This window comes from Pseudophryne corroboree, chromosome 9 (genome assembly GCF_028390025.1).
Source record: "Pseudophryne corroboree isolate aPseCor3 chromosome 9, aPseCor3.hap2, whole genome shotgun sequence".
NCBI classification, from domain to species: domain Eukaryota; kingdom Metazoa; phylum Chordata; class Amphibia; order Anura; family Myobatrachidae; genus Pseudophryne; species Pseudophryne corroboree.
The window spans coordinates 379,076,812-379,103,873 of record NC_086452.1 but is presented as its reverse complement, the minus strand read 5'-3'; the positions used below and the strand labels follow the sequence as shown (position 1 = coordinate 379,103,873).

Sequence of the window (27,062 nt, the reverse complement as noted above, 5' to 3'; positions counted from 1 at the left end):
CTTCTACCACAATAGCACATGAAGGGGGAGGTTCTGAGTCCCTGGAAACCCTGGAAACCCCCCCTTACCACGAACCATCGGCGCAGCCAACAAAATATATATATTTAATTTTTTTTAGATGGCACGCAGGCAACTGTGCCACCGAGGAAGGCCCGTGGTGCTCGGCGGTGTTACAGCAGCAGCTCCTAGCCGCCACTTTGCTAGGGCTGCTGCCAGGAGCGTGACTGCATCACTTCCGTTCAGCCTGCTGCTTGGCCTCACTGTCCCCGCCAGCTCCTGGCTATAGGTGAGGCGGGGTGCTCTCTGTCTATGGAGGGGAGCGGGGTGCTGTCTGTCTTTGGAGATGCTGTCTGTCTATGGAGGGGAGCGGGGTGCTGTCTGTCTATGGAGGGGAGGGGGGATGCTCTCTGTCTATGGAGGGGAGTGAGGTGCTGTCTGACTGTGCAGGGAAGGGGGGTGCTGTGTCTGTGGAGCGAAGAGGGGTGCTGTGTCGGTGGAAGGGGGGGCTGTCCATCTGTGGAGGAAAGGGGGGTGCTGTCTGTCTGTGGAGCGCAGGGTGGTGCTGTCTGTCTGTGGAGAGAAGGGGGGTGCTGTCTATGTAACACCTTATATGAGTTTATCAATGTTTGGTTTACAGTCAGAAGAATATATACATTACATATGTAAATATGTGAAAGGAGGTATATACAAAGTTGAGGGATACAGATGAAAATATGTGATCCGTTTAACATTATTATAGTATTTTTCCTATGAAATAAAGGACACTATGTGACTGGTGCCTGACTTAATAACTTTAAGGCCCCCTTATGAGCTGCAACTATGAAACAGCTGTTGGAGATTGAGAGCGGGGCAGCAAACATCCTGGGTAGAAAAACAAACAAACCCAGCCCCTCCCCTCATCAAGGAGGTCAGTCAGAGAAAAGCCAGAGTGGGTGGGGCTTACCTTAGGCGGGAAGCCCTGACAGAAACAGCTGTGAGGAGAATAGTGAGGCACTGACAGGGGCTGCTGTGTGGTAAAGGCAGCGCCATCTCTTATTAGTGAAAGGACAGATTTGGAGGATAAAAAATTATCTGAGGAGGCTGTAGTGACAGCTGGTTGACAGGGGAGCAGTGAGGTGCATCCAGCTGAGGAGGAGGTCCCGATCCGCACCCTTTACCTGCCTGATTGTAGCAGCTGTTCAGTCCTAAAATCATTACCAGAGCCAGTATATAGTGACTGAGTTTGTGAGGCCGAGTCTGGAGGAGAGACTGTGAGTGTGGCTGCCGGCAGAGAGATATTCCTGAGGTGACAAGAGGATCTTAAAGGTAACCCTCACAACACAGCACACTGGCTAGGGTTTTATCAGCAGTCTCTTCTACCAACAAGACTGTTATCCACCCCTTTGTCTATGTAGACTGTTTATTCACATACAGAGCTTTTCCCAGTGAACGGATCCTAAGTTAAATTGAACCCCCCTCATTAACTGAGATACTAAAAGGCTTCCTCTAGCACAAAGAGCCATACACAGCTTATATGCATACTGGATAGAGTATTCTGTGAAGAAGTATAGCATATAAAGGATGATATAATGTACTGCTGATTCTACAATTCGCCCTGACTGAGGCAAACTCTTCAGCTGTGTAAAACTAGTAATTATACAAGACTGCTACCTGCCAGGGAAAGTCACCCTTTTCTGCAGCCCTAAACCATTTGGTTAATACTATTGGATGTTATTTCTATATGAAAACCCTGGCATAGCCTTAGTACCCCTGACAGTTCTTGATCAGAGAGCACTGGGACAGGAGGAAACTCATATACATATTCTTACAGCCATCAGCTTCATATCACCTGAATCTGCCCTTTAAGTGTTAGGGGGATATTCAATTATCCGCAAATTCGCGGCAATTTTGCGCCCGAAAATTTTTCGCGGCAATCGGCCGAAAATTGCCGCGAAAACGCTCCATTTTTCGACCTATTCAATTCCGACCGGGTTTCACGTGAAAATTCTTGCAGTGAAAAGTGCAGGTGAAAATGGAGAAATCAGCCTGTACCCCAAAAAATGCTAAACTAACATAGGAAAACAGAAGAGAAGTGTGTTAGAGATCATATTAGAGAGTTTTTGGGGACTTAAATTGTATGAAATGGCGGTTATATGCATTTTTTTTTTAATGCAAAAAAATGATAGAAAGCAAGTTTTTTTGAGCAAAATAAATGCTCTCATTAAATTTGGGGTACATGAAAATGGGTATAAGTATATATTTGGGTCATTTTAGGGTACTTAAAAAAAAAGTGGAAACAGACCGATTACTCCCATCTGCAAGCCTAAAAAACACCTGTCCCACTCATAAAGCACCCCAATATACCTGTCCCATACCTTGAACCCCAATTTCCATCACTTTTTACTTTTTCACCCCAAAAATGACATGTCATTATTGGCCAATTAAAAATAATTAAAAACTTCAACGTGCCTAATTAGTCATAAAGGGGGGTGTCCCAGGAGTTCTGTACCATATCCAAACATTTTTACCTTAAAATAGTGACTTTTCCCAACTTTTCACCTGCTTCAGAGAAGGTGAAGTGAAATTAGTGAAAACATGATCACCGATAAATTTTCCAGGATAATTGAATAGGCTGTAATTGCATTTCACGTGAAAAGTCCGGTTTTTCACCCGAAAACCGGACTTTTCACGTGAAAAGTCCGTTATCACTGCTAATTGAATATGGCCCTTAGACTGAGAACTACAGGAGTTATACAGGTTATTATCACTAAAAGTACTGGATGGCCTATTCCTTCTCCACAAGGCAATAAAATACCTCACCAGCTGTTTAAGTTATCTAACCAGCAACCAGCATTAAGAAATGTATTGTACTTATTTCAAATGATAACTTTCTATGAGCCGAGATAAACTTCTAGCATTTATAAAATACAGCTAATTAGCAGGATTCTAGACATCTAACCATCGTTTGCCTTGAATTTAACTGATAATCATATCATCCATTGAATTAACTCCTTCAGGACATCCTCAGCCCAGGCTTGAGTTAACATTTAAAGTGCACTCTTACAAAAATAAAAGGGGTAATTTGAGATCTCAAATATTTTTAAATATAATTACTCTGTTGTTAAATTATATTGTCAGAAAACTTATATTGGGTGTGTGTGAGTGTGAGAGTGGAGAGTTGGGGGAGGTGATATAGGTATAGAGAAGCTACAAAATGGAAGACATGTAGCTAGATAGCCCTGCAAGTGACCGTAAGAGAAATACCTTCAGGAAAGGAACAAGGTGGTTACTAGATGGTTCAGTGTCAGAAAGGGGACAAAGATCGGGAAGGTTTGTCTGCAACAGAATAATTACTACAAGTAACACTTGTGTGTATAAAAGTCAGTTCTTTGACAAATGCTGTTATTGTCCATTTACTGTTTTTTTCTGTTTAACCTCTGATTTCATTTAAAGGAGTCAAGAACTGACAAGCAAGGGTTCCTGAGATAATAAAACATAATTTTTTCTTCAATATGTGATTAATTCTTTTACTATAGTAATTGCTGTTACATGAGTCTTGCTAGACCGATTGTTATTGCATATTATCTGACCTCAGGGGATTTTCCCAAGCCTTCTCCTGGGGAACAACCTTTGAGGCTTGGGTGGAGGCACTAGCATAATAGCACAATACAGTTATTCAAAATCTAGCGTGGATTACCCCCGTTACATAATGGAGGCACACTGCTGAGATACGTACAGTCTCAGAATACTTCCTGTTTATTTAATATGGCACAATTACAGGGGGAGGATATCTTGGAGTGGTGTGAAAAGAAAGGTGTTCCCCCTCTACACTGTTTAGCATTAGCGGGTGATCTTAATGACGCAAAGAGTGCAGAGATTGAATCAGCAGTTGGGAAGCTATTTGGAGTCAAAGAACCACGTGTCATAGATGTTAAGGAAGGAGAACTGGGAACAGTTAGTGCAGTTCTAATAGCTACCAAGGAACCCTTGGAAAGAGGTATGATGCCTTACATGATCCCTGCCCTTGATATTGAAGGGGAAAGATGGAATATTTTATGGCCTAAAGGAAAAGAGGAGAGGGGTATAAGAGCTTCAGGTGAATCTGCTAGTAATCATAAAACCTCTAGTAATGGAAAGGATGATCAGAGTACAAGGAAAGACAGCCAAAACTCCCAATCTAAAACAGATCAAGGACAGAATGATACCATCTTGACTGTTATGAAATCTGTAGTGGATGAATTTGGAAGGATCCATTATGAAGGGGGTTATAGGCGTCTAAGAAGCTTTTCTGGGATACTTCCAGTACCAGCAGGAGAAGATAATTATGAGGAATGGAGGGAAACAGTACATCAACTATCAGAAGAATGGCATGGTGCTGATGCGGTAAAGAAACAGCGATTAGTGGAGAGCCTAAGAGGACCTGCCAGGGAAGTGATAAATGCCACCAGGAGAGATGACCCTACCGCAAGTTTCCGAGACTACTTAGCAGCTTTGGACCTGGAGTTTGAAACAATGGAGAATGTAGATGATATGAAGTACCGTCTAAGACACACTTATCAAAATGTTGGTGAAAAGTTGACATCCTACATTTACCGCATTGATAGGTTGATCCATCGAATAGTGGACAGGGGAGGTATGACGATCGAGGAGGTTAATGAGAAGAGGCTGCAGCAGTTGATAGAAGGGGCTCTTACTACCGATCCTATAGCTCAACGCTTGCGATATACCACAAGTAGTAGACAGCCTCCATCATTCATGAAACTGATGCGGGAAGTTAAACAGGAGGAATCTTTAGTAGAGGCACGAGATAAAAGTATAAAGAAGGTTAAGGTAGCTGCATCTATAATTGAAGAGGTTACTAGTCCAATTGAGAATTTGACTAAAATGGTGGAGGGATTACGAGGAGAGGTAGGAAAATTAACACTTCAGTTGAATGAAGAGGTAAAGAAGAGAGAAGCTACTAGAAATCTTGACAGGGCTCCACTTATAGGTGATACTAGGAGAGGAAGAAATGTCCGACAGCAGAGGTGTTTTCGCTGTGGAAGATTAGGGCACAGAGCTTTTGAATGTGAGCAGAGGTGGAACGATGAAGAGGAAAGCTCATTCTCTCATAATGGACGAGGTAGGGAGTCATCGGGAAACGCTGTTGGGAGACTGATGAACCCCGCATCGGCTCCTTAAAATGTCCTCCAGAGGTAATGGGGAGTCCCCGTGGCCAGTGCTATGTGCCTGAGGGATTAATGGGACCGGCTCCACTGATACCAGCATTTGTTAATGGAAACCCATGTACTGTCTTGTTGGACAGTGGATCCCAGGTGTCCATCATATTTGAGGACTGGTATAGAAAAAATTTGGCTAACATTCCAATATTACCACTGTCTGGTTTGATTATATGGGGATTGAGTGATCATAGTTACCCTTACTTGGGTTACATACCAATCACTTTAAAATTCCCTCACGAAGTGACTGGGGTAAGAGGAGAAATAAATACCATGGCATTGATCTGTCCAGGATCAGGTGGAGAAGACCAGACAGCTCCTATTATCATCGGGACTAATGCAAACTTGTTCAAAACCCTGGCACAATGGTGTCGTGAGGTAGGAGGAGCTGCTTATTCAAATTCACTGACTATACACCCATCTTGTCTAAAAGTGTATCAGAAGATTGAGGAGGAAAAACAGATTGAGTCTTGCAAAAGGACTTTAAATGACTTTGAGGTATGTTTTCAGGGTAGTGATATCTCAGATGATTGCAGAGTGGAGTTGGTGACGAATCTCATAAAACGCAGTGCAGTGTTTTCACAGCATGAGTGGGATTTGGGACTTGCCACTGATGTATCCCATCATATTAGGCTTACAGATGAGACCCCATTCAGGGAAAGGTCTCGTAGATTAGCCCCAGCTGATCTAGAAGACGTAAGGCAGCATTTAAAGAAACTATTAGATAGCCAAGTAATTGCTGAATCTGAGAGTCCATTTGCTTCACCCATAGTAGTTGCCAGGAAAAAGAATGGCGAAGTTCGGATGTGCATTGACTACCGCACTCTCAATCAACGCACAGTTCCAGACCAGTATACCGTACCCAAAGTGGATGAGGCTCTGGATTGTTTACAAGGTAGCCAGTGGTTCACTGTCTTAGATCTCAAGAGCGGTTTTTATCAGATCCCAATGGATCCAAGAGATGCTGAGAAGACGGCATTTATTTGTCCTCTAGGATTTTTCCAATTTTTGCGGATGCCCCAGGGAATAAATGGTGCTCCTGCTACATTCCAGAGGAGCATGGAGAAGACAGTTGGAGACATGAATCTGAGAGAAGTTGTAGTATATTTGGACGATATCATAGTATTTGGAAAGACCCTTGAAGAGCACAACAGAAGGTTGCTGAAGGTCCTTGACCGTTTAATGGAACATGGATTCAAACTGTCATTGGAAAAATGCAAGTTTTGCCAGACAACTGTGAGATATATAGGCCATATAGTCAGCCGAGAGGGGATAGCTGCAGATCCTGCCAAAGTGGAAGCTGTAAAAGAATGGCCTAGACCAACCAGGTTAAAAGAGTTACGATCATTTCTGGGATTTTGTGGTTATTATAGACGTTTTGTGCCACAATTTTCCAGGACTGCCAAACCTTTGACTGACCTCACCAAAGGGTATCCCCCTTCCAAAAAGTCCTGTTCCGGAAGGAGGAAAAAAGAACTAGGTCCCTTTTTCAGGGTTAGTGAAGAATTTGGAGAGCGATGGACGCTGCAATGTGAACAGGCATTCCAGGGGTTGAAAGAAAGTCTGACAAACACACCCGTCTTGGCTTATGCCAATCCATCTCAGCCTTATATCTTAAATATAGATGCATCACTTGAAGGATTGGGAGGAGTACTGTATCAGCAGCATGCATCTCGATTACGTCCCATTTCTTATATCAGCCGAGGGTTATCTTCCAGTGAGCGGAACTACCCTGCACATAAGTTGGAATTTCTGGCTTTAAAATGGGCAGTGGTAGATAAACTGCAAGACTACTTGTATGGGGTGGCCTTTGAGGTCCACACTGACAATAATCCCCTCACTTATGTCCAAACTACTGCAAAGTTGGATGCTACCGGACATAGGTGGCTTGCAGCACTTTCTGTGTACAATTTTCGCTTGAAATATAGACCAGGGTATCGCAACATCGATGCTGATACTTTATCTAGGTTAAAGCAAGAGCCTGATGGAACCCAGGAAGAAGACTGGATTGAGGTACCGGCATCGGAAGTAAGAGGATTATGCCATCAGACCTCAGTTCATAGAGTAAGAAAAAACTATGTTGATACTCTAGGAGCCTCAAGGGATGCACTTCCATTAACCTACTGTTGGTTATCAAGACTGGAGATGGGAGATCTTCAAAGGATAAGCCGCAATCAACTTGAAGATGAACAGAATAAGGATCCATATATTCAGGAGATAAGAAGAGCTGTTCTAAAAGGTCTCAAACGACCACCACTGATACTGACATGCCATCCTAGAGCTAGACTACTTAGCAGACAGTACTCGGCATTAAGGATTCATAAAGGCCTATTGTACCGGATGAAGACCCCTAGAGTTGGTAGACCTAAGGAGCAGCTGGTGTTACCAGAAAAATATCACTCTATGGTCCTAAAGTCATTACACGATGATCATGGCCATTTTGGGATAGAAAAAACCTTTGCATTAATTGCTGATCGATTTTACTGGCCCAGGATGGAGGAAGATATTACTCGCTATTGTGATTCTTGTGGTAGCTGCATTCTTCGAAAGACCTTACCCAGCAGAAATGCAACCTTGATGAATATCACTTCAGATGGTCCACTGGATTTGGTTTGCTTAGACTTCTTGACTATAGAATCTGAAGATGGGAAAAAGTTCCACTTGCTAATAATCACTGATCACTTCACTCGTTATTCACAGGCCTATTTGACTCGAGACCAGAAGGCAATTACTGTGGCAAAAACTTTGTGGGAGAAGTTTTTCACCCACTATGGGCTACCAGCACGTCTACGCTCAGATCAGGGACGAGAGTTTGAGAGTCAACTTATAAAAGAACTGTGTGAAGTATGTGGTATCAGAAAATCCAGGACCACTCCTTACCATCCCCAAGGAGATCCTCAGCCAGAGCGTTTCAATCGTACTCTCCTCAATATGCTGGGCACCTTGGATCCTAGCAAGAGGTCTCAGTGGAGTCGGTATGTTGGTTTGTTGGTACATGCTTACAACTGCACTAAGAATGGAGCCACTGGGTACTCCCCTTACCTCTTAATGTTTGGAAGGGAAGCTCGTCTTCCTATAGATGTCTGTTTTGGAATAACCATAGGAGGATCCCACAGTATACCCCATACCAAATATGTGGAGCAGTTGCGGAAGGATATGCAGGAAGTCCATCAATTAGCCCAACAAACTGCCAAGAAACTAGGAAAGAAGAACAAGGTATATTATGACTCCAAAGTTCGTGAACATGTACTACTACCAGGTGACAAGGTTCTTATTAGAAATTTAGGTCCTTCATCCAGATATAAATTGAGTAACCGGTGGAAGTCTGACCCATGGGTAATTGTTGAACAGCTTCCAGGAACACCCTCTTATAAGATACGACCTGAAGATGCATCAGCTCCGATCAAAACATATCACCGGCAGCATTTGCTTCACCTCGGCCATGAGGTTAGGTTTACCCATGAAATAAAAAACACGAGAACCACTTCTGGTGGAACTCGGCCCCATAATAAATATTCTTCAGAGGAAGATGATGTGTCGCAAATTGAAGGAGAAGGTGGTTACTACTACAGCACCACTCCCAATCTCAAAGACACTAATATGCCATTACATGTTGGCAACACTGACTCTGAAGAACTACCAATCTCCAGTTTCACTGGAAGAGATGGGGGTGAAGATACCAATGATTCCTCAATGGTGATACCCTTTAGGCCCTTTCAGTATGAAACTTCCCAAATCATAGAGAGTTCAGATAGTTTAGGGTCTGAGTCCTATAGATTAGGAGGGAGTGAGAGCAACATAGGAGAGTCCTTATCACGTCCACAAAGAACTATTAGGCCTCCAATGATATTAACATATGACACTCTAGGAAAGTCCACTGAAGTGCCACGGATTATCAATCCAAATATAGTGTTTACTTGGCCATATTTTGGGTGGTCACAGGAAGTGTGAAGAATGAATGTGGTATAATTGTGATACAACCTTTAGCTAAGCTAAGAAAAGTTTTGTAAATTGTGATGGTGTCCAGGCGGTGGGTTGTGGTTCTCTTCTGCCTGCACACCAGGGGGAGAGTGTAACACCTTATATGAGTTTATCAATGTTTGGTTTACAGTCAGAAGAATATATACATTACATATGTAAATATGTGAAAGGAGGTATATACAAAGTTGAGGGATACAGATGAAAATATGTGATCCGTTTAACATTATTATAGTATTTTTCCTATGAAATAAAGGACACTATGTGACTGGTGCCTGACTTAATAACTTTAAGGCCCCCTTATGAGCTGCAACTATGAAACAGCTGTTGGAGATTGAGAGCGGGGCAGCAAACATCCTGGGTAGAAAAACAAACAAACCCAGCCCCTCCCCTCATCAAGGAGGTCAGTCAGAGAAAAGCCAGAGTGGGTGGGGCTTACCTTAGGCGGGAAGCCCTGACAGAAACAGCTGTGAGGAGAATAGTGAGGCACTGACAGGGGCTGCTGTGTGGTAAAGGCAGCGCCATCTCTTATTAGTGAAAGGACAGATTTGGAGGATAAAAAATTATCTGAGGAGGCTGTAGTGACAGCTGGTTGACAGGGGAGCAGTGAGGTGCATCCAGCTGAGGAGGAGGTCCCGATCCGCACCCTTTACCTGCCTGATTGTAGCAGCTGTTCAGTCCTAAAATCATTACCAGAGCCAGTATATAGTGACTGAGTTTGTGAGGCCGAGTCTGGAGGAGAGACTGTGAGTGTGGCTGCCGGCAGAGAGATATTCCTGAGGTGACAAGAGGATCTTAAAGGTAACCCTCACAACACAGCACACTGGCTAGGGTTTTATCAGCAGTCTCTTCTACCAACAAGACTGTTATCCACCCCTTTGTCTATGTAGACTGTTTATTCACATACAGAGCTTTTCCCAGTGAACGGATCCTAAGTTAAATTGAACCCCCCTCATTAACTGAGATACTAAAAGGCTTCCTCTAGCACAAAGAGCCATACACAGCTTATATGCATACTGGATAGAGTATTCTGTGAAGAAGTATAGCATATAAAGGATGATATAATGTACTGCTGATTCTACAATTCGCCCTGACTGAGGCAAACTCTTCAGCTGTGTAAAACTAGTAATTATACAAGACTGCTACCTGCCAGGGAAAGTCACCCTTTTCTGCAGCCCTAAACCATTTGGTTAATACTATTGGATGTTATTTCTATATGAAAACCCTGGCATAGCCTTAGTACCCCTGACAGTTCTTGATCAGAGAGCACTGGGACAGGAGGAAACTCATATACATATTCTTACAGCCATCAGCTTCATATCACCTGAATCTGCCCTTTAAGTGTTAGACTGAGAACTACAGGAGTTATACAAGTTATTATCACTAAAAGTACTGGATGGCCTATTCCTTCTCCACAAGGCAATAAAATACCTCACCAGCTGTTTAAGTTATCTAACCAGCAACCAGCATTAAGAAATGTATTGTACTTATTTCAAATGATAACTTTCTATGAGCCGAGATAAACTTCTAGCATTTATAAAATACAGCTAATTAGCAGGATTCTAGACAGCTAACCATCGTTTGCCTTGAATTTAACTGATAATCATATCATCCATTGAATTAACTCCTTCAGGACATCCTCAGCCCAGGCTTGAGTTAACATTTAAAGTGCACTCTTACAAAAATAAAAGGGGTAATTTGAGATCTCAAATATTTTTAAATATAATTACTCTGTTGTTAAATTATATTGTCAGAAAACTTATATTGGGTGTGTGTGAGTGTGAGAGTGGAGAGTTGGGGGAGGTGATATAGGTATAGAGAAGCTACAAAATGGAAGACATGTAGCTAGATAGCCCTGCAAGTGACCGTAAGAGAAATACCTTCAGGAAAGGAACAAGGTGGTTACTAGATGGTTCAGTGTCAGAAAGGGGACAAAGATCGGGAAGGTTTGTCTGCAACAGAATAATTACTACAAGTAACACTTGTGTGTATAAAAGTCAGTTCTTTGACAAATGCTGTTATTGTCCATTTACTGTTTTTTCTGTTTAACCTCTGATTTCATTTAAAGGAGTCAAGAACTGACAAGCAAGGGTTCCTGAGATAATAAAACATAATTTTTTCTTCAATATGTGATTAATTCTTTTACTATAGTAATTGCTGTTACATGAGTCTTGCTAGACCGATTGTTATTGCATATTATCTGACCTCAGGGGATTTTCCCAAGCCTTCTCCTGGGGAACAACCTTTGAGGCTTGGGTGGAGGCACTAGCATAATAGCACAATACAGTTATTCAAAATCTAGCGTGGATTACCCCCGTTACATAATGGAGGCACACTGCTGAGATACGTACAGTCTCAGAATACTTCCTGTTTATTTAATATGGCACAATTACAGGGGGAGGATATCTTGGAGTGGTGTGAAAAGAAAGGTGTTCCCCCTCTACACTGTTTAGCATTAGCGGGTGATCTTAATGACGCAAAGAGTGCAGAGATTGAATCAGCAGTTGGGAAGCTATTTGGAGTCAAAGAACCACGTGTCATAGATGTTAAGGAAGGAGAACTGGGAACAGTTCGTGCAGTTCTAATAGCTACCAAGGAACCCTTGGAAAGAGGTATGATGCCTTACATGATCCCTGCCCTTGATATTGAAGGGGAAAGATGGAATATTTTATGGCCTAAAGGAAAAGAGGAGAGGGGTATAAGAGCTTCAGGTGAATCTGCTAGTAATCATAAAACCTCTAGTAATGGAAAGGATGATCAGAGTACAAGGAAAGACAGCCAAAACTCCCAATCTAAAACAGATCAAGGACAGAATGATACCATCTTGACTGTTATGAAATCTGTAGTGGATGAATTTGGAAGGATCCATTATGAAGGGGGTTATAGGCGTCTAAGAAGCTTTTCTGGGATACTTCCAGTACCAGCAGGAGAAGATAATTATGAGGAATGGAGGGAAACAGTACATCAACTATCAGAAGAATGGCATGGTGCTGATGCGGTAAAGAAACAGCGATTAGTGGAGAGCCTAAGAGGACCTGCCAGGGAAGTGATAAATGCCACCAGGAGAGATGACCCTACCGCAAGTTTCCGAGACTACTTAGCAGCTTTGGACCTGGAGTTTGAAACAATGGAGAATGTAGATGATATGAAGTACCGTCTAAGACACACTTATCAAAATGTTGGTGAAAAGTTGACATCCTACATTTACCGCATTGATAGGTTGATCCATCGAATAGTGGACAGGGGAGGTATGACGATCGAGGAGGTTAATGAGAAGAGGCTGCAGCAGTTGATAGAAGGGGCTCTTACTACCGATCCTATAGCTCAACGCTTGCGATATACCACAAGTAGTAGACAGCCTCCATCATTCATGAAACGGATGCGGGAAGTTAAACAGGAGGAATCTTTAGTAGAGGCACGAGATAAAAGTATAAAGAAGGTTAAGGTAGCTGCATCTATAATTGAAGAGGTTACTAGTCCAATTGAGAATTTGACTAAAATGGTGGAGGGATTACGAGGAGAGGTAGGAAAATTAACACTTCAGTTGAATGAAGAGGTAAAGAAGAGAGAAGCTACTAGAAATCTTGACAGGGCTCCACTTATAGGTGATACTAGGAGAGGAAGAAATGTCCGACAGCAGAGGTGTTTTCGCTGTGGAAGATTAGGGCACAGAGCTTTTGAATGTGAGCAGAGGTGGAACGATGAAGAGGAAAGCTCATTCTCTCATAATGGACGAGGTAGGGAGTCATCGGGAAACGCTGTTGGGAGACTGATGAACCCCGCATCGGCTCCTTAAAATGTCCTCCAGAGGTAATGGGGAGTCCCCGTGGCCAGTGCTATGTGCCTGAGGGATTAATGGGACCGGCTCCACTGATACCAGCATTTGTTAATGGAAACCCATGTACTGTCTTGTTGGACAGTGGATCCCAGGTGTCCATCATATTTGAGGACTGGTATAGAAAAAATTTGGCTAACATTCCAATATTACCACTGTCTGGTTTGATTATATGGGGATTGAGTGATCATAGTTACCCTTACTTGGGTTACATACCAATCACTTTAAAATTCCCTCACGAAGTGACTGGGGTAAGAGGAGAAATAAATACCATGGCATTGATCTGTCCAGGATCAGGTGGAGAAGACCAGACAGCTCCTATTATCATCGGGACTAATGCAAACTTGTTCAAAACCCTGGCACAATGGTGTCGTGAGGTAGGAGGAGCTGCTTATTCAAATTCACTGACTATACACCCATCTTGTCTAAAAGTGTATCAGAAGATTGAGGAGGAAAAACAGATTGAGTCTTGCAAAAGGACTTTAAATGACTTTGAGGTATGTTTTCAGGGTAGTGATATCTCAGATGATTGCAGAGTGGAGTTGGTGACGAATCTCATAAAACGCAGTGCAGTGTTTTCACAGCATGAGTGGGATTTGGGACTTGCCACTGATGTATCCCATCATATTAGGCTTACAGATGAGACCCCATTCAGGGAAAGGTCTCGTAGATTAGCCCCAGCTGATCTAGAAGACGTAAGGCAGCATTTAAAGAAACTATTAGATAGCCAAGTAATTGCTGAATCTGAGAGTCCATTTGCTTCACCCATAGTAGTTGCCAGGAAAAAGAATGGCGAAGTTCGGATGTGCATTGACTACCGCACTCTCAATCAACGCACAGTTCCAGACCAGTATACCGTACCCAAAGTGGATGAGGCTCTGGATTGTTTACAAGGTAGCCAGTGGTTCACTGTCTTAGATCTCAAGAGCGGTTTTTATCAGATCCCAATGGATCCAAGAGATGCTGAGAAGACGGCATTTATTTGTCCTCTAGGATTTTTCCAATTTTTGCGGATGCCCCAGGGAATAAATGGTGCTCCTGCTACATTCCAGAGGAGCATGGAGAAGACAGTTGGAGACATGAATCTGAGAGAAGTTGTAGTATATTTGGACGATATCATAGTATTTGGAAAGACCCTTGAAGAGCACAACAGAAGGTTGCTGAAGGTCCTTGACCGTTTAATGGAACATGGATTCAAACTGTCATTGGAAAAATGCAAGTTTTGCCAGACAACTGTGAGATATATAGGCCATATAGTCAGCCGAGAGGGGATAGCTGCAGATCCTGCCAAAGTGGAAGCTGTAAAAGAATGGCCTAGACCAACCAGGTTAAAAGAGTTACGATCATTTCTGGGATTTTGTGGTTATTATAGACGTTTTGTGCCACAATTTTCCAGGACTGCCAAACCTTTGACTGACCTCACCAAAGGGTATCCCCCTTCCAAAAAGTCCTGTTCCGGAAGGAGGAAAAAAGAACTAGGTCCCTTTTTCAGGGTTAGTGAAGAATTTGGAGAGCGATGGACGCTGCAATGTGAACAGGCATTCCAGGGGTTGAAAGAAAGTCTGACAAACACACCCGTCTTGGCTTATGCCAATCCATCTCAGCCTTATATCTTACATATAGATGCATCACTTGAAGGATTGGGAGGAGTACTTTATCAGCAGCATGCATCTCGATTACGTCCCATTTCTTATATCAGCCGAGGGTTATCTTCCAGTGAGCGGAACTACCCTGCACATAAGTTGGAATTTCTGGCTTTAAAATGGGCAGTGGTAGATAAACTGCAAGACTACTTGTATGGGGTGGCCTTTGAGGTCCACACTGACAATAATCCCCTCACTTATGTCCAAACTACTGCAAAGTTGGATGCTACCGGACATAGGTGGCTTGCAGCACTTTCTGTGTACAATTTTCGCATGAAATATAGACCAGGGTAACGCAACATCGATGCTGATACTTTATCTAGGTTAAAGCAAGAGCCTGATGGAACCCAGGAAGAAGACTGGATTGAGGTACCGGCATCGGAAGTAAGAGGATTATGCCATCAGACCTCAGTTCATAGAGTAAGAAAAAACTATGTTGATACTCTAGGAGCCTCAAGGGATGCACTTCCATTAACCTACTGTTGGTTATCAAGACTGGAGATGGGAGATCTTCAAAGGATAAGCCGCAATCAACTTGAAGATGAACAGAATAAGGATCCATATATTCAGGAGATAAGAAGAGCTGTTCTAAAAGGTCTCAAACGACCACCACTGATACTGACATGCCATCCTAGAGCTAGACTACTTAGCAGACAGTACTCGGCATTAAGGATTCATAAAGGCCTATTGTACCGGATGAAGACCCCTAGAGTTGGTAGACCTAAGGAGCAGCTGGTGTTACCAGAAAAATATCACTCTATGGTCCTAAAGTCATTACACGATGATCATGGCCATTTTGGGATAGAAAAAACCTTTGCATTAATTGCTGATCGATTTTACTGGCCCAGGATGGAGGAAGATATTACTCGCTATTGTGATTCTTGTGGTAGCTGCATTCTTCGAAAGACCTTACCCAGCAGGAATGCAACCTTGATGAATATCACTTCAGATGGTCCACTGGATTTGGTTTGCTTAGACTTCTTGACTATAGAATCTGAAGATGGGAAAAAGTTCCACTTGCTAATAATCACTGATCACTTCACTCGTTATTCACAGGCCTATTTGACTCGAGACCAGAAGGCAATTACTGTGGCAAAAACTTTGTGGGAGAAGTTTTTCACCCACTATGGGCTACCAGCACGTCTACGCTCAGATCAGTGACGAGAGTTTGAGAGTCAACTTATAAAAGAACTGTGTGAAGTATGTGGTATCAGAAAATCCAGGACCACTCCTTACCATCCCCAAGGAGATCCTCAGCCAGAGCGTTTCAATCGTACTCTCCTCAATATGCTGGGCACCTTGGATCCTAGCAAGAGGTCTCAGTGGAGTCGGTATGTTGGTTTGTTGGTACATGCTTACAACTGCACTAAGAATGGAGCCACTGGGTACTCCCCTTACCTCTTAATGTTTGGAAGGGAAGCTCGTCTTCCTATAGATGTCTGTTTTGGAATAACCATAGGAGGATCCCACAGTATACCCCATACCAAATATGTGGAGCAGTTGCGGAAGGATATGCAGGAAGTCCATCAATTAGCCCAACAAACTGCCAAGAAACTAGGAAAGAAGAACAAGGTATATTATGACTCCAAAGTTCGTGAACATGTACTACTACCAGGTGACAAGGTTCTTATTAGAAATTTAGGTCCTTCATCCAGATATAAATTGAGTAACCGGTGGAAGTCTGACCCATGGGTAATTGTTGAACAGCTTCCAGGAACACCCTCTTATAAGATACGACCTGAAGATGCATCAGCTCCGATCAAAACATATCACCGGCAGCATTTGCTTCACCTCGGCCATGAGGTTAGGTTTACCCATGAAATAAAAAACACGAGAACCACTTCTGGTGGAACTCGGCCCCATAATAAATATTCTTCAGAGGAAGATGATGTGTCGCAAATTGAAGGAGAAGGTGGTTACTACTACAGCACCACTCCCAATCTCAAAGACACTAATATGCCATTACATGTTGGCAACACTGACTCTGAAGAACTACCAATCTCCAGTTTCACTGGAAGAGATGGGGGTGAAGATACCAATGATTCCTCAATGGTGATACCCTTTAGGCCCTTTCAGTATGAAACTTCCCAAATCATAGAGAGTTCAGATAGTTTAGGGTCTGAGTCCTATAGATTAGGAGGGAGTGAGAGCAACATAGGAGAGTCCTTATCACGTCCACAAAGAACTATTAGGCCTCCAATGATATTAACATATGACACTCTAGGAAAGTCCACTGAAGTGCCACGGATTATCAATCCAAATATAGTGTTTACTTGGCCATATTTTGGGTGGTCACAGGAAGTGTGAAGAATGAATGTGGTATAATTGTGATACAACCTTTAGCTAAGCTAAGAAAAGTTTTGTAAATTGTGATGGTGTCCAGGCGGTGGGTTGTGGTTCTCTTCTGCCTGCACACCAGGGGGAGAGTGTAACACCTTATATGAGTTTATCAATGTTTGGTTTACAGTCAGAAGAATATATACATTACATATGTAAATATGTGAAAGGAGGTATATACAAAGTTGAGGGATACAGATGAAAATATGTGATCCGTTTAACATTATTATAGTATTTTTCCTATGAAATAAAGGACACTATGTGACTGGTGCCTGACTTAATAACTTTAAGGCCCCCTTATGAGCTGCAACTATGAAACAGCTGTTGGAGATTGAGAGCGGGGCAGCAAACATCCTGGGTAGAAAAACAAACAAACCCAGCCCCTCCCCTCATCAAGGAGGTCAGTCAGAGAAAAGCCAGAGTGGGTGGGGCTTACCTTAGGCGGGAAGCCCTGACAGAAACAGCTGTGAGGAGAATAGTGAGGCACTGACAGGGGCTGCTGTGTGGTAAAGGCAGCGCCATCTCTTATTAGTGAAAGGACAGATTTGGAGGATAAAAAATTATCTGAGGAGGCTGTAGTGACAGCTGGTTGACAGGGGAGCAGTGAGGTGCATCCAGCTGAGGAGGAGGTCCCGATCCGCACCCTTTACCTGCCTGATTGTAGCAGCTGTTCAGTCCTAAAATCATTACCAGAGCCAGTATATAGTGACTGAGTTTGTGAGGCCGAGTCTGGAGGAGAGACTGTGAGTGTGGCTGCCGGCAGAGAGATATTCCTGAGGTGACAAGAGGATCTTAAAGGTAACCCTCACAACACAGCACACTGGCTAGGGTTTTATCAGCAGTCTCTTCTACCAACAAGACTGTTATCCACCCCTTTGTCTATGTAGACTGTTTATTCACATACAGAGCTTTTCCCAGTGAACGGATCCTAAGTTAAATTGAACCCCCCTCATTAACTGAGATACTAAAAGGCTTCCTCTAGCACAAAGAGCCATACACAGCTTATATGCATACTGGATAGAGTATTCTGTGAAGAAGTATAGCATATAAAGGATGATATAATGTACTGCTGATTCTACAATTCGCCCTGACTGAGGCAAACTCTTCAGCTGTGTAAAACTAGTAATTATACAAGACTGCTACCTGCCAGGGAAAGTCACCCTTTTCTGCAGCCCTAAACCATTTGGTTAATACTATTGGATGTTATTTCTATATGAAAACCCTGGCATAGCCTTAGTACCCCTGACAGTTCTTGATCAGAGAGCACTGGGACAGGAGGAAACTCATATACATATTCTTACAGCCATCAGCTTCATATCACCTGAATCTGCCCTTTAAGTGTTAGACTGAGAACTACAGGAGTTATACAAGTTATTATCACTAAAAGTACTGGATGGCCTATTCCTTCTCCACAAGGCAATAAAATACCTCACCAGCTGTTTAAGTTATCTAACCAGCAACCAGCATTAAGAAATGTATTGTACTTATTTCAAATGATAACTTTCTATGAGCCGAGATAAACTTCTAGCATTTATAAAATACAGCTAATTAGCAGGATTCTAGACAGCTAACCATCGTTTGCCTTGAATTTAACTGATAATCATATCATCCATTGAATTAACTCCTTCAGGACATCCTCAGCCCAGGCTTGAGTTAACATTTAAAGTGCACTCTTACAAAAATAAAAGGGGTAATTTGAGATCTCAAATATTTTTAAATATAATTACTCTGTTGTTAAATTATATTGTCAGAAAACTTATATTGGGTGTGTGTGAGTGTGAGAGTGGAGAGTTGGGGGAGGTGATATAGGTATAGAGAAGCTACAAAATGGAAGACATGTAGCTAGATAGCCCTGCAAGTGACCGTAAGAGAAATACCTTCAGGAAAGGAACAAGGTGGTTACTAGATGGTTCAGTGTCAGAAAGGGGACAAAGATCGGGAAGGTTTGTCTGCAACAGAATAATTACTACAAGTAACACTTGTGTGTATAAAAGTCAGTTCTTTGACAAATGCTGTTATTGTCCATTTACTGTTTTTTCTGTTTAACCTCTGATTTCATTTAAAGGAGTCAAGAACTGACAAGCAAGGGTTCCTGAAATAATAAAAATAAGAATTTACTTACCGATAATTCTATTTCTCGGAGTCCGTAGTGGATGCTGGGGTTCCTGAAAGGACCATGGGGAATAGCGGCTCCGCAGGAGACAGGGCACAAAAAGTAAAGCTTTACGATCAGGTGGTGTGTACTGGCTCCTCCCCCTATGACCCTCCTCCAAGCCTCAGTTAGGTACTGTGCCCGGACGAGCGTACACAATAAGGAAGGATTTTGAATCCCGGGTAAGACTCATACCAGCCACACCAATCACACTGTACAACCTGTGATCTGAACCCAGTTAACAGTATGATAACAGCGGAGCCTCTGAAAAGATGGCTCACAACAATAATAACCCGATTTTTGTAACTATGTACAAGTATTGCAGACAATCCGCACTTGGGATGGGCGCCCAGCATCCACTACGGACTCCGAGAAATAGAATTATCGGTAAGTAAATTCTTATTTTCTCTATCGTCCTAGTGGATGCTGGGGTTCCTGAAAGGACCATGGGGATAATACCAAAGCTCCCAAACGGGCGGGAGAGTGCGGATGACTCTGCAGCACCGAATGAGAGAACTCCAGGTCCTCCTTAGCCAGGGTATCAAATTTGTAGGATTTTACAAACGTGTTTGCCCCTGACTAAATAACCGCTCGGCAAAGTTGTAAAGCCGAGACCCCTCGGGCAGCCGCCCAAGATGAGCCCACCTTCCTTGTGGAATGGGCATTTACATATTTTGGCTGTGGCAGGCCTGCCACAGAATGTGCAAGCTGAATTGTATTACACATCCAACTAGCAATAGTCTGCTTAGAAGCAAGAGCACCCAGTTTGTTGGGTGCATACAGGATAACAGCAAGTCAGTTTTCCTGACTCCAGCCGTCCTGGAACATATTTTCAGGGCCCTGACAACATCTAGCAACTTGGAGTCCTCCAAGTCCCTAGTAGGTGCAAGGCACCACAATAAGCTGGTTCAGGTGAAACACTGACACCACCTTAGGGAGAGAACTGGGGACGAGTCCGCAGCTCTGCCCTGTCCGAATGGACAAACAGATATGGGCTTTTTTGAGAAAAAACCACCAATTTGACACTCGCCTGGTCCAGGCCAGGGCCAAGAGCATGGTCACTTTTCATGTGAGATGCTTCAAATCCACAGATTTGACTGGTTTTAAACCAATGTGATTTGAGGAATCCCAGAACTACGTTGAGATCCCACAGTGCCACTGGAGGCACAAAAGGGGGTTGTATATGCAATACTCCCTTGACAACCTTCTGGACTTCAGGAACTGAAGCCAATTCTTTCTGGAAGAAAATCGACAGGGCCGAAATTTGAACCTTAATGGACCCCAATTTGCGGCCCATAGACACTCCTGTTTGCAGGAAATGCAGGAAACGACCGAGTTGAAATTTCTTTGTGGGGCCATCCTGGCCTCACACCACGCAACATATTTTCGCCACATGTGGTGATAATGTTGTGCGGTCACCTCCTTTCTGGCTTTGACCAGGGTAGGAATGACCTCTTCCGGAATGCCTTTTTCCCTTAGGATCCGGCGTTCCACCGCCATGCCGACAAACGCAGCTGCGGTAAGTCTTGGAACAGACATGGTACTTGCTGAAGCAAATCCCTTCTTAGCAGCAGAGGCCATAAGACCTCTGTAAGCATCTCTTGAAGTTCCGGGTACCAAGTCCTTCTTGGCCAATCCGGAGCCATGAGTATAGTTCTTACTCCTCTACGTCTTATAATTCTCAGCACCTTAGGTATGAGAAGCAGAGGAGGGAACACATACACCGACTGGTACACCCACGGTGTTACCAGAACGTCCACAGCTATTGCCTGAGGGTCTCTTGACCTGGCGCAATACCTGTCCCGTTTTTTGTTCAGACGGGACGCCATCATGTCCACCTTTGGTATTTCCCAACGGTTTACAATCATGTGGAAAAAACTTCCCGATGAAGTTTCCACTCTCCCGGGTGGAGGTCGTGCCTGCTGAGGAAGTCTGCTTCCCAGTTTCCATTCCCGGGATGAAACACTGCTGACAGTGCTATCACATGATTTTCCGCCCAGCGAAAAGTCCTTGCAGTTTTTGCCATTGCCCTCCTGCTTCTTGTGTCGCCCTGTCTGTTTACGTGGGCGACTGCCGTGATGTTTTTCCCACTGGATCAATACCGGCTGACCTTGAAGCAGAGGTCTTGCTAAGCTTAGAGCATTATAAATTTACCCTTAGCTCCAGTATATTTATGTGGAGAAAAGTCTCCAGACTTGATCACACTCCCTGGAAATTTTTTCCTTGTGTGACTGCTCCCCAGCCTCTCGGGCTGGGCTCCGTGGTCACCAGCATCCAATCCTGAATGCCGAATCTGCGGCCCTCTAGAAGATGAGCACTCTATAACCACCACAGGAGAGACACCCTTGTCCTTGGATATAGGGTTATCCGCTGATGCATCTGAAGATGCGATCCGGACCATTTGTCCAGCAGATCCCACTGAAAAGTTCTTGCGTGAAATCTGCCGAATGGAATTGCTTCGTAGGAAGCCACCATTTTTACCAGGACCCTTGTGCAATGATGCACTGTTTTTAGGAGGTTCCTGACTAGCTCGGATAACTCCCTGGCTTTCTCTTCCGGGAGAAACACCTTTTTCTGGACTGTGTCCAGAATCATCCCTAGGCACAGCAGACGTGTCGTCGGGATCAGCTGCGATTTTGGAATATTTAGAATCCACCCGTGCTGTTGTAGCAGTATCCGAGATAGTGCTACTCCGACCTCCAACTGTTCCGTGGACTATGCCCTTATCAGGAGATCGTCCAAGTAAGGGATAATTAAGACGCCTTTTCTTCGAAGAAGAATCATCATTTCGGCCATTACCTTGGTAAAGACCCGGGGTGCCGTGGACAATCCAAACGGCAGCGTCTGAAACTGATAGTGACAGTTCTGCACCACGAACCTGAGGTACCCTTAGTGAGAAGGGCAAATTTGGGACATAGAGGTAAGCATCCCTGATGTCCCGGGACACTATATAGTCCCCTTCTTCCTGGTTCGTTATCACTGCTCTGAGTGACTCCATCTTGATTTGAACCTTTGTAAGTGTTCAAAAAATTTTTAGAATAAGTCTCACCTAGCCTTCTGGCTTCAGTACCACAATATAGTGTGGAATAATACCCCTTTTCTTGTAGTAGGAGAGGTAATTTAATTATCACCTGCTGGGAATACAGCTTGTGAATTTTTTCCCATACTGCCTCCTTGTCGGAGGGAGACCTTGGTAAAGCAGACTTCAGGAGCCTGCGAAGGGGAAACGTCTCGACATTCCAATCTGTACCCCTGGGATACTACTTGTAGGATCCAGGGGTCCTGTACGGTCTCAGCGCCATGCTGAGAACTTGTCAGAAGCGGTGGAACGCTTCTGTTCCTGGGAATGGGCTGCCTGCTGCAGTCTTCTTCCCTTTCCTCTATCCCTGGGCAGATATGATCTTATAGGGACGAAAGGACTGAGGCTGAAAAGACGGTGTCTTTTTCTGCAGAGATGTGACTTAGGGTAAAAACGGTGGATTTTCCAGCAGTTGCCGTGGCCACCAGGTCCGATGGACCGACCCCAAATAACTCCTCTTCCTTTATACGGCAATACACCTTTGTGCCGTTTGGAATCTGCATCACCTGACCACTGTCGTGTCCATAACATCTTCTGGCAGATATGGACATCGCATTTACTCTTGATGCCAGAGTGCAAATATCCCTCTGTGCATCTCGCATATATAGAAATGCATCCTTTAAATGCTCTATAGTCAATAAAATACTGTCCCTGTCAAGGGTATCAATATTTTTAGTCAGGGAATCCGACCAAGCCACCCCAGCTCTGCACATCCAGGCTGAGGCGATCGCTGGTCGCAGTATAACACCAGTATGTGTGTATATACTTTTTATGATATTTTCCAGCCTCCTGTCAGCTGGTCCTTGAGGACGGCCCTATCTATAGACGGTACCGCCACTTGTTTTGATAAGCGTGTGAGCGCCTTAGCCACCCTAAGGGGTGTTTCCCAACGCGCCCTAACTTCTGGCGGGAAAGGGTATACCGCCCCTAATTTTCTATCGGGGGGAACCCACGCATCATCACACACTTTATTTAATTTATCTGATTCAGGAAAAACTACGGTAGTTTTTTCACATCCCACATAATACCCTCTTTTGTGGTACTTGTAGTATCAGAAATATGTAACACCTCCTTCATTGCCTTTAACGTGTGGCCCTAATAAGGAATACGTTTGTTTATTCACCGTCGACACTGGATTCAGTGTCCCTGTCTGTGTCTGTGTCGACCGACTAAAGTAAACGGGCGTTTTAAAACCCCTGACGGTGTTTTTGAGACGTCTGGACCGGTACTAATTGTTTGTCGGCCGTCTCATGTCGTCAACCGACCTTGCAGCGTGTTGACATTATCACGTAATTCCCTAAATAAGCCATCCATTCCGGTGTCGACTCCCTAGAGAGTGACATCACCATTACAGGCAATTGCTCCGCCTCCTCACCAACATCGTCCTCATACATGTCGACACACACGTACCGACACACAGCACACACACAGGGAATGCTCTGATAGAGGACAGGACCCACTAGCCCTTTGGAGAGACAGAGGGAGAGTTTGCCAGCACACACCAAAAACGCTATAATTATATAGGGACAACCTTATATAAGTGTTTTCCCTTATAGCATCTTTATTATATATTTCTAACGCCAAATTAGTGCCCCCCCTCTCTGTTTTAACCCTGTTTCTGTAGTGCAGTGCAGGGGAGAGCCTGGGAGCCTTCCCTCCAGCCTTTCTGTGAGGGAAAATGGCGCTGTGTGCTGAGGAGATAGGCCCCGCCCCTTTTTCGGCGGCCTCGTCTCCCGCTCTTAACGGATTCTGGCAGGGGTTAAATATCTCCATATAGCCTCCGGAGGCTATATGTGAGGTATTTTTAGCCAAAATAGGTTTTCATTTGCCTCCCAGGGCGCCCCCCTCCCAGCGCCCTGCACCCTCAGTGACTGCCGTGTGAAGTGTGCTGAGAGGAAAATGGCGCACAGCTGCAGTGCTGTGCGCTACCTTTAGAAGACTGAGGAGTCTTCTGCCGCCGATTCTGGACCTCTTCTTACTTCAGCATCTGCAAGGGGGCCGGCGGCAAGGCTCCGGTGACCATCCAGGCTGTACCTGTGATCGTCCCTCTGGAGCTGATGTCCAGTAGCCAAGAAGCCAATCCATCCTGCACGCAGGTGAGTTCACTTCTTCTCCCCTAAGTCCCTCGTTGCAGTGATCCTGTTGCCAGCAGGACTCACTGTAAAATAAAAAACCTAAGCTAAACTTTTCTAAGCAGCTCTTTAGGAGAGCCACCTAGATTGCACCCTTCTCGGCCGGGCACAAAAATCTAACTGAGGCTTGGAGGAGGGTCATAGGGGGAGGAGCCAGTACACACCACCTGATCGTAAAGCTTTACTTTTTGTGCCCTGTCTCCTGCGGAGCCGCTATTCCCCATGGTCCTTTCAGGAACCCCAGCATCCACTAGGACGATAGAGAAACATAATTTTTTCTTCAATATGTGATTAATTCTTTTACTATAGTAATTGCTGTTACATGAGTCTTGCTAGACCGATTGTTATTGCATATTATCTGACCTCAGGGGATTTTCCCAAGCCTTCTCCTGGGGAACAACCTTTGAGGCTTGGGTGGAGGCACTAGCATAATAGCACAATACAGTTATTCAAAATCTAGCGTGGATTACCCCCGTTACATCTATAAAGGGGAGGGGGCCAACGATATACACTACTCAAAAAAATAAAGGGAACACTAAAATAACACATCCTAGATCTGAATAAATGAAATATTCTTATTAAATACTTTGTTCTTTACATAGTTGAATGTGCTGACAACAAAATCACAAAAATTATCAATGGAAATCAAATTTATTAACCCATGGAGGTCTGGATTTGGAGTCACACTCAAAATTAAAGTGGAAAAACACACTACAGGCTGATCCAACTTTGATGTAATGTCCTTAAAACAAGTCAAAATGAGGCTCAGTAGTGTGTGTGGCCTCCACGTGCCTGTATGACCTCCCTACAACGCCTGGGCATGCTCCTGATGAGGTGGCGGATGGTCTCGTGAGGGATCTCCTCCCAGACCTGGACTAAAGCCAACTCCTGGACAGTCTGTGGTGCAACGTGGCGTTGGTGGATGGAGCGAGACATGATGTCCCAGATGTGCTCAATTGGATTCAGGTCTGGGGAACGGGCGGGCCAGTCCGTAGCATCAATGCCTTCATCTTGCAGGAACTGCTGACACACTCCAGCCACATGAGGTCTAGCATTGTCTTGCATTAGGAGGAACCCAGGGCCAACCGCACCAGCATATGGTCTCACAAGGGGTCTGAGGATCTCATCTCGGTACCTAATGGCAGTCAGGCTACTTCTGGCGAGCACATGGAGGGCTGTGCGGCCCCCCAAAGAAATGCCACCCCACACCATTACTGACCCACTGCCAAACCGGTCATGCTGGAGGATGTTGCAGGCAGCAGAACATTCTCCTTGGCGTCTCCAGACTCTGTCACGTCTGTCACATGTGCTCAGTGAGAACCTGCTTTCATCTGTGAAGAGCACAGGGTGCCAGTGGCAAATTTGCCAATCTTGGTGTTCTCTGGCAAATGCCAAACGTCCTGCACGGTGTTGGGCTGTAAGCACAAACCCCACCTGTGGACGTCGGGCCCTCATACCACCCTCATGGAGTCTGTTTCTGATCGTTTGAGTAGACACATGCACATTTGTGGCTTGCTGGAGGTCTTTTTGCAGGGCTCTAGCAGTGCTCCTCCTGTTCCTTCTTGCACAAAGGTGGAGGTAGTGGTCCTGCTGCTGGGTTGTTGCCCTCCTACGGCCTCCTCCACGTCTCCTGATGAACTGGCCTGTCTCCTGGTAGCGCCTCCATGCTCTGGACACTACGCTGACAGACACAGAAAACCTTCTTGCCACAGCTCGCACTGATGTGTCATCCTGGATGAGCTGCACTACCTGAGCCACTTGTGTGGGTTGTAGACTCCGTCTCTTGCTACCACTAGAGTGGAAGCACCGCCAGCTTTCAAAAGTGACCAAAACATCAGCCAGAAAGCATAGCAGCTGAGAAGTGGTCTGTGGTCACCACCACCTGCAGAACAACTCCTTTATTGGGGGTGTCTTGCTAATTGCCTATAATTTCCACCTGTTGTCTATTCCATCTGCACAACAGCGTGTGAAATTGATTGTCAATCAGTGTTACTTCCTAAGTGGACAGTTTGATTTCACAGAAGTGTGATTGACTTGGAGTTACATTGTGTTGTTTAAGTGTTCCCTTTATTTTTTGAGCAGTGTATATATATATTGAATTTTATTTAGATGACGCGCAGGCAACTGTGTCACCGAGCAAGGCCCGTGGTGCTCGGCGGTGTTACAGCAGCAGCAGCTCCTAGCCTCCACTTTGCTAAGGCTGCTGCCGGGAGCGTGACTGCGTCGCTTCCGTTCAGCCTGCTGCTTGGCCTCAATGTCCCTGCCAGCTCCTGGCTAGAGGTGAGGCGGGGTGCTCTCTGTCTATGGAGGGGAGCGGGGTGCTGTCTGTCTACGGAGGGGAGGGGGGGTGCTCTCTGTCTGTGGAGGGAAGGGGGATGCAGACTGTGGAGGTAAGGGGGGTGCAGACTGTCTGTGGAGGGACAGGGGGTACAGTCTGTGGAGGGAAGGGGGGTGCAGACTGTGGAGGGAAGGGGGTGCAGACTGTGGAGGGAAGGGGGGTGCAGACTGTGGAGGGAAGGGGGGTGCAGACTGTGTGTGGAGTTAAGGTGGCACTGGCGTGTCTATAATGGATGTAGTGTGCACCCATTTTTTCTATACTTACCTTTCCAGCGTCCATCGATGACTGTGTGTGGGCCCCCTCCTCTCCCGTAGCCGTCACCACAAAAAAACAGCTTTTGTTTGTCGCCTGGAATCCAGACACTATATAC

General features: G+C 44.6%; 1 protein-coding gene across 3 annotated transcripts in view; it reads right to left on the bottom strand.

Annotated features, from left to right (window-relative positions):
• The window catches only part of SYN2 (synapsin II), a 590,154-nt gene that overhangs the window by 200,124 nt on the left and 362,968 nt on the right, over nucleotides 1–27,062 (bottom strand). The window lies entirely within an intron of this gene.